Source organism: Leopardus geoffroyi, chromosome C1 (assembly GCF_018350155.1).
Source record: "Leopardus geoffroyi isolate Oge1 chromosome C1, O.geoffroyi_Oge1_pat1.0, whole genome shotgun sequence".
In the NCBI taxonomy this organism is placed as follows: domain Eukaryota; kingdom Metazoa; phylum Chordata; class Mammalia; order Carnivora; family Felidae; genus Leopardus; species Leopardus geoffroyi.
Genome location: NC_059328.1, coordinates 26,894,189 through 26,908,652, shown reverse-complemented (window position 1 = coordinate 26,908,652; position 14,464 = coordinate 26,894,189). Strand labels below are relative to the sequence as shown.

Genomic DNA, 14,464 nt, shown 5'->3' with positions numbered 1-14,464 from the left:
AACAACTCCAGAGGAGAATAGTCTATTACGTTTACTCATATATTTACCACTTCTGTTCTTTGATTCTTGATGTTCCCATTTCCTTCAGGTATCATTCCCCTGTCTGAAGAACTTCCTTTAGCAATTCTTTTAGAGCAGGACTGTTGCCAAGAAATTCTTTTTGTTTTTCTTCTCTAATAATGTCTTTATTTTACCTCCACTCCTGAAGGATATTTTCACTGGATACAGAAGTGTGTTTTTTGATAGGGTGGGAGAAAAAAAATCCCAGTGAGGTGGTGACCATCAAATGACCATCACTGACCTAATCATAGTACCTGAGAGGTGGAGGACTCTGATTCCAGTCTAAGTCATATAATACTAATTTTGACACCTTCCCTCCCTGGTCCATCCATTTGTGATGTCCAACTCTTGGACAAATTATGTAAGCCAGTAGATTCTCTTTGTACTTAACCTACTTTGATTTGGTTTTCTATCTCTTGCAGCCAAAAGTCCTATCTAGTAAATGTACTCATGAGCAATTGCTGTCAACAAATGTGTTTTATTTTCTAAGTTAACATAAGTTTATCTAAGCAAGATAAAGCAATTGGTCTATAAGATGTGTAGACTCTTGTTTCTCATAAATGAATGACTCGTGCAAGTAAAAAATATCAATGAGAGATAAGCCCTAAGTTTTGTGTAACAGCTTCAGGAGAACTGGAGCACTGAGTGCACATCCCTGCTTCTGATAATAGGATTGAGAAAAGAAAACACTATAAGAAAGATTGAATCCTGGTCCCAGGTGAGGATTTCCATTGAGTGTGCAAATTGCTTGTTCACGAGGCAGTTATCTAATTTCTGAGACATTGATTTGTATTGTATACTTTCCCTCCCTTGCATCTTTGTCAGAGAGATTTTGGTAGGAGCCAACGCAGAAGCTGTTGGAAGTCAAGAGCTGTCTTATGTTTTATAAAAATTCAACCCGACTGAAAAGATTATGAAAGTATCCAGGGAGTATGTGTATGTATGAGTGTGTGTGTGTGTGTGTGTGTGTGTGTGTGTAGGAGACAGGGAAGTGTCTTAGAGAAGACCAAGGAAGAAAAGGTTTCAGAAGGCTAGGAAGAGGGTGAAGGTCTATAGTGTGATTTGAGGAACGTGTACCATGTTCTTTAACAGCGCTGTGGAGAGACGACTGGACCCTGAACATAAGGAGTTTTATCCTTGCTGAAGATGCGCATGCCAAAGCCACTTGTCCTGTGGAGAACATGCAGATTGGGGCAGTGGCTGTCTCCAATAACCAGTCTGGACTATTGAGCCAATCGTTGCAGAGCTTCCTTGATGCTTCAAGGGGGGTGGGGGGGGTGGGGGGGGTGGGGGGGGTGGGCCCACCCTAGGAACTATGCAGACCTCTGGTGGCCTTCTTGAGAATGCCAATAATGACTGAGATTAAATTTTCTGCCAGTGTTGCAGTGTGAGGCTTCAGATTTGGAAGAAAATAAATATTATTTTCTCCATACCTGAATATGCCCTAAAAATCATCGCTGTTACTTCTGGATGAAGCATCAGAAACCAACTTAATTCCTTGACTTACCTCTTTTGAATAAATAGCTGAAGAGAGAGGCCCAACAGCAGTCAAGCCATAGTCCTAAAATTCCCCAGGATCTCATCGATAATCAGTGGCAATCAAACCCTTAGGAAAACACCTGGATATTAAGAGTATTCTGGGGTGCCTAGGTGGCTCAGTCTGTTGACTTCGGCTCAGGTCATGATCTCACAGCTCGTAAGTTCGAGCCCTGCTTTGGGCTCTGTGCTGACAGCTCAGAGCCTGGAGCCTGCTTCCAATTCTGTGTCTCCTTCTCTCTCTGCCCCTCCCCCACTGGTGCTCTGTCTCTCTTTCTGTCTTTCTCTCAAAAATAAATGTTTAAAAAAAAAAGTATTCTGCTTTGGGTCCAAGAATAGGAGTTCAGAAAGAATGAGAATTAATCCCACAACTTTATTCTTTGAATTCTAGACCATCCAAAAGGCTTCTTATATATCCTCCCCCCCCCAACCATAGCCTGTATCACTTTTATAATGGAAAAAAAGCTCCATAAATTTCAAATGATGCAAAATCGTAGTATGAGATTTAACTAGATAGTTAGTACACAGCTAATTGCCAATAACAAGAATAAGAATGAGTCAATTCTGTTTGTCTCCTTAATCAGCCCTTTTCCCTCTTCATCAAGGTTCTTTATGCTGAAGAAAAAATTTAAAAAGCACCCAAATTAAGTGTAACATCCTGTCTCAGGACAACTATTTGAAATATATATACTTTTTTCCCCCTGGTTATCAAACACATGAAATGAAACTTCCTGTGTAGGTGTTTCTCTGCACCTCTTCCTGACATGCACTTTCTCTGTTTCTGAAACTATACATCTTTGTCTCTTTTCAGCCCATCTCCTAGTACTTAACACAATACTGGGTAGGGAGTCACTTGATACATATTTGTTTGATGAATGGATGGGTGAATGTATCCTTTCTGTTTCAGAATATCTTTGTTTCTATTTTTCACTGTTACATCCTAGGGGATGGTGGCATTACTCTAAGAGATAGGGAATACAAGAGGGGGAGGGGAGCTGTTGAAAGGGTGGGGCACTGGGGCAACTAATGGGTTCAGTTTTAGATATGTTGAGTCTGAAACACCATGAAATACCCAAAGATAAATATTTAATAGGCAGTTGAATAAACAGTTCAGAAGAAATATCTCGGAAAGAGCTGTAGTTTTGCAAGTCACCATACAGAGTTGATGATTATAGCCACAGAAGTGGGTGGTGAGAGTACACTCATTGTGGGTAGAGTGAGGTGAAAAGGCCAAAGACAGAAACCTTAAGGAACACTGATAATTAACAAATTAGTGTAGCTATAGGAACACAAGAAAGGAACTAAGAAGAAATGGCTAAGGCCATATGAGGAAAACTCGGAGAATATGGTATCACAAAGCCACGTGAAGAGAGGATTTAAGAGAGGATGAGGTCAATAGCAGCAATGCCATTGACTGCTGAAATAAGGACTGATAAATAACCATAGGATTTAGCAACAAAGTCATTAGTGAATTTGCCAAGAGTGGTTTCTGTGGAAGGCAGAAGCCAGATAGCAGTGGATTGAGGAGTGGCTGTGATAGGAAGAAGTGAAAACGAGTGTAGTCAGCTCTTCTAAGAGGTATGTGGCTGTGACAAAGATAAGGTAGTAGCTGGAGAGACACCCTTTCCTTTGTAATTGGAGGAAAGAAAGAATGGTAGGTTTAATTGCAGAAAACTGTTCATTTTGTGCCAGGAACTGAGGAAGTTCTTATTTGATTGTATAGTATTTTCTCTATGAGGATAAGAGGTTATGTCACCTGCTGTGAGTGAAGTTTTGGGTCAGAGATTTGAAGAGAAAGGAGAAACTGAATAGTCTTTGTGAAGAATGGAAGAGAAAACTGACAGAAGAGCCATGGGAGGATTTCTAGACATACCATCAGCCCAGTTGAGGCTGAGAACCCTGAGAATTTATATTTGTGCCAGTTTGGTAGACTCTATGACTTTTATCAACAATAATAAGCAGCACAGGTGTGGGCATGGAGAAGTCGATTTAGGGTTTTTCCAGGTAGAAACGAGATAAGGTCCATAGAAGAGAGTGGAGGATATCGGCAAGTGACTAGTAGGAAACATAAAAGGAAGAGCAGACAGCAAAAGGTGAATAAATAGAATGAAAGTAGACTGATGGAGGAACCAGAGGTCTTTATAAAATAGAAGGGTAGCTTTAGAGGGAGAAATTGAGTGAGAAAAAATAGGGTGTGGTCAGAAAGTGGGGTATCTGAATATATTATTTCTGAGGAGGAGCAATTTTAGGCAAAGGATTCAAGATGTGTCATTGGAGTGGGGAGGCGCAGGTAGAAAGGGGAAAAGTTTGCTGAAATTGAGAAGCTAAATAAACTGAGAGACCAAGGTATTAGAAGTGTCCATGGGAAAGGTGAAATCGTGGCAGAAGAGGAAAACGGAGCCAGCAGCTAAATTCTTCAATGAATGTTAAAGAGTGACTAGGAGATAAGTAGATGCCAGTAATAAGGAGGGGTCCTCAAAGCCTGATGAAATGAGCTTTAAAGGAACATGAATTGTTACGTAAGAGTAGCAAAGGGGAGCATAGGGGATATAGACCCAACTTTAAATCCTAAGGCAGATGGGGGGTGCCCGGCTGGTTCAGTCAGTGGAGCATGAGACTCTTGATCTCGGGGTTCTGAGTTTAAACCCCATATTCAATGTAAAGACTACTTTAAAACCTTAAAAAAATCCAAAGGCATATGGTATAGGAGACTGAGCATCCTCCGATTTAGAGAGCTGAAAGTGAAGTAGTTATCATTAGAAATAAACACAGCCTGGAGACCACAGAGGAGCACATTGAAATGAAAGTGGGGGGGGGGGGGAGGAATTGGATCCACACATATTTTCAGATCCAAATGCTAACTCTATCACTTACAACCTTGGCAGAAGCTGGGGAAGCTGTTTGACTAATTTTTGAGACCTCTAATTTGTTTGTAATCACCATTTCCCTGGCAATATGATCTTTTGATATCTATAATAAAGTGAGGAGACCATCTCTCTCCACTTTTGTGTTGCACTGTAATGTGTGTGTGAGGGGGTGCTGAAGTAGGGTTAATATTGGTCAGAAATTTTTGTAAAAACTGATGTTTCAAGTTTTGAGTTTTGTTCTTTTTTGTGTCTTCTTGAGACCTCATTCTTCCCCTGTCTTTCCCTTTCCCTAGATGTGACACCATTTGAGCCGAGGCTGAATCAAATCCAAGTGACAGACACTGTATTCTGTCCAGTCACCTATCCACTGTCCCTGAGGCTTCATTACTGCGCCAGGTTTGTCCCGATGGCTTATTTTTTCCTTTCACATCAGTTCTCTCTTAGAAGTCCCTTAGAAAACAGACTTCTTGGCTGTCCTATCAATTAGGTAGGCCTGGAGAATATGTCTAGATCCTAGCCATGGGGCCATTTTGGGCTTAATCTGGTTTCCCCACATTATGAAAAATCTTTGGAATTAGAACTGATGTGAGGTTTCCATGATACTTGGTTACAAACATCTAGCCAATTTCATCGTATTCTATTATGCCTGGTAAGTAATAGATGCACAGGTTAGGTTAACTTCTCTTTCTTCTTTGGTCCAAGTATCGCTTCTGTAATAATCACCACACTGTAGGCTAATTATCTGTTTGGTTGTGTGTCTCTCTCAGAAAGTGTATGTGCCACAGTTTTCCAAATTCTTTCAACCAACCCCTTATTCAAGTCTCCCATTTGTTACTTCCCCTTCTTCCTGAGGAGTATTAGTAAAAACACATTATCTACTTTGTGCCTTATGATTCAGTATTTTTCATGTCCAGGGGGCTTTTTTGCTTGGAGAATACTCACAGCTTGTTTGTTGTTTAATGCCCAATTGCCAAAATCCTATTTCTAGTAAATAAAATGTTGAAATAGTTTTTCTTGGTCACTAAACCAGAATACACATTTGATTAATTCTCTGAAACAATTTAAGCTGGAATTACAAATTTAATATGGTTGATACTTTTGAATATCTCATAGGCGTTAAATATCAGCAAACTGTGCACAAACACAAAGATGACAAAATCGACTACACTTGTATCAATTAGGTAGGCCTGGATTGAATATTCAATGCCATGGGTTGACTATTACTGTATTATTTTTGTACCACTTTTATATCTCTTAAGATTATATTTACTTTCATATTTTCTTAAGGTTTCAGTAATAGCATTTTGATTATTTTCTGGGATTTCAGAAATTTTACCAAATCAAACAGAAAAAGAAATATAATTTTAAATCAGTTGAGGTTCCAGGATCTGTGATATCAACTAATTCTTTCTTGGTTGGGACATAAAACCTAGTTTTGTTGTCCAAGGTAATTAAGACCATTTATTTAAAACCCTTTTGTAACAGTAAAAGTTTTAAAATACCATAGTACTTATAATCCTCTGTCTTCCTTATGGTTTTTAAATTTTGAAACTTAGTGTCTATTTTGGAAATTATGTAAGCTCTAAGGTTTGCATGACCAATAGCCATCTTGCTATTATATGACATTGATCTGCTTAGGAACTTATGTATTTCTTATCAGTATCTTATTATAATTACTAGAGCCATTTTGTTGTTTTATCTCCTGAAAGATAGAATATTGATTTACCCTTCTCATTCTTAGAATATCTGTTGAACTCTATTTTTACTTGCTTTTTGTAAATGTGGTGCTGAATAATTGACAGACTCACCTTCTATCTGGTCGTGATAATTTTACAAAATTACTAGTGTTGATGGCTCCTTCCTCCTACCTTTTGGTTCATTTTTATCTGCTTGTTCATATGTAAACCATAGATATAGGTAAATTATATGTGGATATATTTAAGTCAACATACCTTTTACAGAAGAAAAAATATATGTGCAGCCACACCTGTACATGCAAAGACATACACATTACTAATCATTAAACATATATTGTATTCATCCTTTATTGTATTAAAATTTTTTTGTTTACTTAAAGCTATTTTTTTGTTTACTTTTCCCATTTGAGTCTTAGTATGAATGCATAGCCTTTGTAGATTTTACTTATTCCAATTTTCTCTAATTATGACATTTTAAATTATTTAAATTAAATTATTTAAATTTAAATTTAAATTTAATTATTACAACTTCACCACTGGGTACATCTCTAAGTGTTGTCCTTTTAGCTCCGCCCCTGACATCCTTGAAACATCCCTCCTTTCTTGCCATAAGAGAATGTTCTGAAGTCATACTATTTTTTCCCCTGCCCCATATAATCAGCCACTTTGCAATGAATTCCAGATAATTTTGGTGGATAAAACTACTAAAGATCAAATTTAGGTGTTAGGGATATACATGAGAGTAAATGTGGAGTCAAAATATTAGAGCTGCTATGTCTTTTAGTAGTGACAAACCTGGAAAAAAAAACCAAACAAGGTCGTGAAGTTGCAATGCTATTTTCCATTTTAACATGTTATGTTACTTAATCATACTTTTCTTAGACTACATGGTTCCACTGAGCACTAATGCTTTCCCATGTATTGACAGGCATCATCTTGTTCTATGAATTATTTGCCCTTCTGAGAGTCAGGGAGGCCCTTAGGAATTGGAGGGCTGTTGCTCTTAACAGAAATCCTTGGACATCTATATATGTTTTAGTTATTGCATCTGAGTCATGAACAATTAAAGCTGAAAAAACCTTTAGAGACTTTCTTGTGTAACATAGGCAGATTACAGATATACTGGACATTTGTCATTTTTGGCTGTCTAGCATCCAACTCTCCCCCTGTTTCTAAGCATCCTGATCTCCCTTTTAGGAAAATTCTCCATTGTAAGTAAAGACAATTCCCTTGTCTGCTTCCTCTCACAGTGGAATAGAAAGGGATTAATTCTTTCTGTATTTCTTTCCTGATTTGGCCTGTAGCTTAGTGACCTAAGCTATGCCAATCAGATGATCATTCTCAGAACTTTGAATCTTGTTCAAGGGATGCTGTGAGAGAGGCTTTCATATGTTCATCAAACCCCATTTTCTTATCCTCCTGGGCATACAAATATACTACATTTTTCTTGCAGTCGGGTGCAGGCATGTGACTTGATTTCTGGACAATGGAACGTAGAAACAATGGCCAACATCTAGACCTGACCTATAGAAACCTCCCTCATGTGATCTTTGCCCTTTCTTTCCCCAACCATTGGCTGAATGGAGAAGACTCCACAGACATAGAAGAGGATAGAGCCACAGAATGTAAAGATTATGGGTCCCTGAGACAATGCCTGGAGGACAGGTGCCCAGAAAAGCCACTAGAACAGGAGTACCCATGTTGGACTATTGTGTGAGACAGAAACAAATGTTCACATTGTAGAACCTCTGTAATTTGGGAGTTTATCTTAGCAATTAGCTTACACAGACTAAAAGACCAATTGTTTGGCATAAAGTTTATTTTAGCAATTATCAGTGACTTGGATCAAGCTATTCTTGCTGACAGATTTTGGGATTCTGTTCTGTTCATTGTCTAAACCTTTTCTTAGATTTTCTCATCATTCTCAAGGCCACCATATTTTCCCTTTTTGGCTTAAAACAACCAGACCTGGGGTGGTTGGCTGGCTCAGTCGGTAAAGCATGTGACTCTTGATATTAGGGTTGTGAGTTCAAACCCCGTGGAGCCTACTCAAAAAGAGGAAGGAGAAGGAGAAGAAGAGGAGGTGGAGTACACTTAATTGATGAGCATGGAACTGTTGACTCACTATATTGTACACCTGAAACTAATATAACACTGTACATTAACTACATTAGAAAACCAGTCAGAACATAGATGGGCTCTGCGCTGAAGGTGCGGAGCCTACTTGGGATTCTCTGTTTCCCTCTCTCTCTGCCCTTCCCTGACCTGTACTTTCTCTCTCAAAATAAATAAATAAACTTAAAAAAAAAAAAAAAGAACATAGACTCCTTCATCAGCTAAAAAATTGAGGTTTTAAATGATAAGTGTTTTGCTCTAGGGCACAATTCATAAGTGGCATGTCTAGGATTACTAACTTGACTTTGTATGTCCTGATTCAGCATTCTTTCTGTGTACTCTTGGGAGTTTCAAGGGGGCCAAACAATTAGCATTCCTCTTCCCCACTAACTTCTAAACCAATTGAGAAATAAGACTTAGGAAATGGTAAATAAAGGTACACATCACCTTCATTACTGGGAAAAAGGCTAGGTTGGAGGATAAAGACTCCCCACATGGCAGGCCTGCCCCTGTGATACTTAAGGCAGAGAAGAGCCAAGGAAAACTAGTTTCCTGTTGACAACTTGCTTCCATGTAGAAAGAAAAGCCCAAATTGCATAGTTTGTCCTTTCAAACTCTCTATTTAGACAAGTCACTACCTCAACTGACAAAGAATGACAGAACAAATAGAAGTCAGTACTTCACTGTTAATGACTGACCCTTTGTATAAAATGTGGGAAATAAAATATATATCTTATCTATCAAAATAGATATTTTGGCTGCTAGAGATATTTTACCTCTTTTTTTATTTTTAAAAATATTTAACGTTTTATTTATTTTTGAGAGAGAGAGAGAGAGAGAGAGCGTGCACGGGGGAGGGGCAGAGAGAGGGAGACACAGAATCCGAAGCAGGCTCCAGGCTCTGAGCTGTCAGCACGGAGCCCAACACGGGGCTCAAATCCATGAACTGTGAGATCATGACCTGAGCTGATGTCGGACACTTAATTGACTGAGCCACCCAGGCACCCCAAGATATTTTACTTCTGATAATGTATTATTGTATAAAACACTGAAACAAAGTCCTCTAATATTCTACCTATCATAGATAAGCGTTAACAGTTCGGTCTTTTCTTATGACTATGCTAAAATTGAGATTTATAGTATCAAAGGATTAATCTGTGTGAAGCACCCTGTGTAGTGCCTGGTACAGAAGGAATTCATTTGCTTCCTTTCTTTCTTCTTTCTTAATGCCCCAGAGCTTTCTCTAGTCTGAGAATCTCTGACGGGTTGAGCTGAGCTGACGTAACCATAGAGTCCAAGATGTACCCTGGCTTCCAGAGTGCTGGCACACGTATGCCTGCCAGAACTGCCAGAGAGCAGTAGTTAGGAACCTAAGCCCATAGCGGGGACCCTTGGGGCAAGAGCTGCTCAGCCAGGCCAGGTCCATGGCCTTTCCTATTCTCTGGTCCAGGGATGTAGACCGTCACCAGAACCAGAGCTTAGGGCTGCCTCCTGGGTTAGCACACTGTCCTGTAAAGCTCTCTGTGTGGGCTGGAGGGCCTGTGCCCTCCTTCTGAGCCTCTCCCAGAGAGGAGTCAGACACAGGGCTGGGCCTCACAGGGTACTTGGCGTGCTGCTGCATTCACGTGGTGGCACCTCCCACCTTGGCTCTGCCTGTAACTCTGTGAGGTACTGACCCCGGCCTTGGAGATGTCTAAGCCTGTTTCTCTCCTCTCTGGATTTCCAGGCTTAACAGGAGAAAAGACAGTGAGGAGCTAGGGACACAGTTGGAGAGTGTGTGGTAGAGGAGGCAGCACTGACTGCAGGCTTCCTCAGCCTGACTCTGCCTCTAATTCAGCTCAGATGTTTCTTCCTTCCTCCAGGGAGTCTTTCCTGAAAGCCACCTCTCTTCCTCCTCGACCTGGCTAATCACTCCTAATTTTTTTTTTTTTTTTTTTTTTTTTTTTTTTTTTTTTTTTTGAGACAGAGAGAGAGCATGAGAGAGTGTTCATTTGCTCACTTAACCGACTGAGCCACCCAGGCACCCCTAAGCATCCAACTCTGGATTTTAGTTCAGGTCACGATCTCACAGTTCATGGGATCAAGCCTGGTGTCAGGCTCTGCACTAACAGTGCGGAGCCTGCTTGGGATTCTCTCTCACCCTCTGTCTCTGCTCCTCCCCTGCTCATGCTCTTTCTCCCTCTTGAAATAAATAAACATTTTTTTAAAAGATAAAATTTAACTCATCCATTTCTATGTCTCTAGTCCTTAGCACCAGCTCTGGCTCAATAATAATTGATAGCTTTAGTCATGGTGATTGAGAAAAGGAAAGGAAGTACCCAGTAGCTGAATTATGTAAGTGGGAATGAGGACAGAAGAGGGAAAAGGAGAATGCCTTCCTAGGGCCTAGCCATGGTTTATGATCAGAACCTTCCTGAAGGCAGGGCTGTCCACTGTGAAAGGAGTTGCTAGGGGGGAGTTAACTCCCTGTCTTGAAAGGTGTGCAAACAGAGACTGAAGATCGCCTTTGCAGTGCTGCAGCAAGGATTCAAACACTGCACAAGCTCAGACCATATAACCAGTAAAGGGCCTTCCATCTCTGAACTTTGAGATCGTGGTAGGACATAGGGCTGGTCCCAGAGAGGTACAGCACTCCAAAAGCTGTCTGTCTGTCTAGGCATGGTCAAGGTTGCCTGGAGGCCACTTGGAATAATGTCACAGCCTAATGAACCCCAACTCCTATTACTTTCTTATACATGCACACCCATATTTACAGTAATTTAAATCACATACAACTTACATAAACTCCTGCCTGTATATAGATGTTGCTATGAATGTTTATCTTCATATATTCTTTTTTTTTAACTCTTTTTTTTTTTAAGTTTATTTATTTCAAGAGAGGGATCAAGAGTCAGCAGCTTAACCAATTGAGCCACCCAGGCACCCTATCTTCATATGTTCTTCACCGATAAGCATGTTAAAACCTAACTTCATCATTAAATAAACACTCATCGACCCACATTTATACACATTTCCTCCACTACCCCCAGGCCCAGGTAAGCTATGGGGCTTCCTCCTCTTGGGACTGGCCAGGCAGTCCTGAGAAGGCGAGAGGTGGAGAAGGCTTGGTCTGCCTATGATGGATAGAACTGATCATAAAGAAAAGGAAGACTGAAATTTACTGGAAAGTTAGCAATCTACACCATACCTTGTCCAGTACTTCCAGAAATGTCATTAATTGACCATGACAAATGTCTTGGACATGTATAACATTCCTAGATTTTAGTTTCTGTCATAGTATTGCAGATGAGAAGTCCAAAGCTGGTCTAATTCTCTTTCCTTTGTAAGTAAATGTTCTTTTTCATGTTTCACATAGGATTTTCTTACTTATTACTCACACGTCTGCACTACACTCACGAACTGGAGAGCTGCCTGTCACTTCCCAGTGACTTTTGTTTTAATTTGGTAACAAATATGTCGTTTTTACTGTGGGGTTATCATTGTAGCTGGGAACATGACACTATTCTCTCCTTGCACCTCCCCCCTGCCCCCCTCAATGCAGTTATACATGGCTATGTGGACAAAAGAGTCTCTAAGAGAATGTACTCAGAGTGTTATGTGTCATTTCTGAGCCCAGCAACATAAGACCCACGTGTGCCTCCTTCACACCCTCAGGAAGATGTGTCTGTGAACCAGTTTCAAGGATGGAGAAACAAGATGGGAGAATCCTGTGTTCATAAATGATGATGTAGGAACACAACTGCTAATGACCTGGAACACATGCCTTGAACGGTGATGTGAGAGAAAGATAAACTTCAGTTTATTTGAGGTATTGCATTTTGGGGTTTCTTTGTTATACAAATATACTCTTTAACACATAGTGATTCAAAAATATGTATCATCTATACCTGTATCTGAGGAAAATAAAATACTGTAACTAGTTTTCAAGGTAGAGGAAAGGGAGAAGAAAAAGAGCGATAAACAATAAATCTGTACTTTAAACAGGTCACAATAATGCAAATGGGAACTTGAAATAGAAGTATACAGTAAGGATTCTTGAAACAGAACATACATACTAAGAGGAATTCCTGATAAACATCCAACTAAAAGATGTAAACTGTTTTAGTGTGTCAGTTATCCATTGTTATGTAGCAAACCACCCCCATACTTTGTGGCTTAAAGCAACAATTTGTTATATCTCATGGTTCTGTGATTGGTTGGGTTCAGCTGGGGAGTTCTTCTGTCCCATAGGATGTTGATGCTTTCAGTTAGGAATTTGGCTGGAATGCCCAAGATAACTTCACCCACATCCCCGGGACCTTGGCAGGCAAGCTCAGGGACTTCTCTCCTTCTGTATCTGGTCTCTCTAGCAGGGTGGCCAAACCTGTTTACATGCTGGTGGCTCCAAGAGGGCAAAGGCAGAAGCTGCCAGTTCTCTTAATGCCTACACCTGTAACTTCACACTGTCACTCCCCTGCAACTTATTGGTCAAAATAAGTTGACAGGCCAGCTAGATTCAAGTGGCAAGGAAACTGAATCCACCTCATGGTAGGAGAAACCTCATTACACATACAGAGATAGGAGGAATTGTTGGTGGCCATCTTTGGAAACAATCTGTCACAGTTTGCCTTCTGGACATAACAATTCATGTCCCCTTCCAACGAAAATACACTCACATCCTCAACCAAAAGTCTCAAGCCATTATGGCAGTGGATCAAAGTCCATGATCTCACCATCTAAATCAGGTCTATGAAGAAACTCCTTTAGTTCACTGGGTGCATCTGCTCAGGTGCAACTTTGTGAACTAAAAAGACAAGTTATCTGTTCCCCCTGCTCCCTGCTGCCCACATACTCAATACACCTGATGATACAGAAGCATAATGACTCCAATGAATGCTCCTATTCAGAAAGGAAGAGGAGGGGTGCCTGGCTGGCCCAGTCAGTGAAGCTTGCAACCCTTGGTCTCAGGGTTGTGAGTTCAAGCCCCACATAGGGTGTAGAGATTACTTAAAAATAAAATCTTGGGGTGCCTGGGTGATTCAGTCAGTTGAGTGTCTGATTATTGATTTTGGCTCAGGTCATGATCCCAGGGTGGTGGGATCGAGCCCTGTGTTGAGTTCCTCACTGAGCGTGTAGCCTGCTTAAAAGTCTCTCTCTCCCTCTCCTTCTCCCTCTGCCCTTCTCCCCTTCTCGCATGCTCTCTCTCTCTAAAACAAAACAAAAACAAAAACCTTTGTGGATCTTACTGGATTCACTCTGTGCCCCCCAAATCACATCCATTTTTCTGAGACAAAACTCTATTCTGGTTGTGTCAAATTGTTATTGGACAATGCCCTGTGTTTCTTAGAAGCCCTTCTGTCTAGATGAGAGGGTCTGTGAGGCATTGTCTTACAGCGGCACTCTTGAGTTGATCTTGACTTTGAGGCCACATTTACCTGCAATATCCTATATGTGATTTTCCTTCTGTGAGGTTGTTTCTTATTTTGATGATATTTTGTTAGCTGGAGAGACTGTCCTGGGCCCTTCATATTTTGTCTAATTTCTGCTTGAAAACAAAAGTTCCTTTTTTAGCTTATCTTTTGCAAAATCTTATCACAGGTAACTAAAATAAATCAATAGGCACTATTAATATTCTGCCTGGAAATCTCCTAACCAGATCCACAAGTTCACTAACTACATTTTCTATCTTCCATGTTATTACAGGTGGCAGTGCTGCAAAAACATTTTGCTGCTGCATTACACTGGTTACTGTTTCTCTAGCCTCCAATAACAATTTCCTCACTGCTCTTCCAGCCTCCACTAACAGACTCCTTGCTGTCTTTCCAGATTTCTGCTGGCTGCCTGGTCCCAAAGTCAATGTCATGTTTTAGATTTTAATTATAGCAGTACTCCGTTTCTAGATACCAATTCTGTAACAGTTACCTGTTGCTAAATAACAAAGCACCCCAAACTAACTGGCTTATAATAAGAACCATTTATTCATTCATGATAAATAAATACATTATCATCATCATCATCATCAAAAATCTGGGCTTAGCTGGGTAATTCTTCTGCTTATTTTGCCTGGGCTCACTCATGCGGCTGTAGTCATCTATCAACCTGGAGGATCTAAAGTGGTTCCACTCACATTATGTGGCATTAGTGCCAGCTATGGGGCTACTCTCTGCACATGATTTTTCATCATTCAGTAGTTTGACCCATCTAACCTTG

General features: G+C 40.3%; 1 protein-coding gene across 5 annotated transcripts in view; it reads left to right on the top strand.

The window, feature by feature from the left end:
- Window positions 1-14,464, top strand: part of ZMYM6 (zinc finger MYM-type containing 6) — a 122,497-nt gene that overhangs the window by 62,405 nt on the left and 45,628 nt on the right. For 3 of the 5 annotated variants that reach the window (XM_045476639.1, XM_045476643.1, XM_045476635.1), the window contains 2 exons: window positions 4,757-4,859; window positions 11,930-12,083. The gene's annotated coding sequence lies outside the window, so the exon portion shown is untranslated. The remainder of the gene's footprint in view (window positions 1-4,756; window positions 4,860-11,929; window positions 12,084-14,464) is intronic. The other 2 variants (XM_045476645.1, XM_045476637.1) reach the window with 1 other exon arrangement.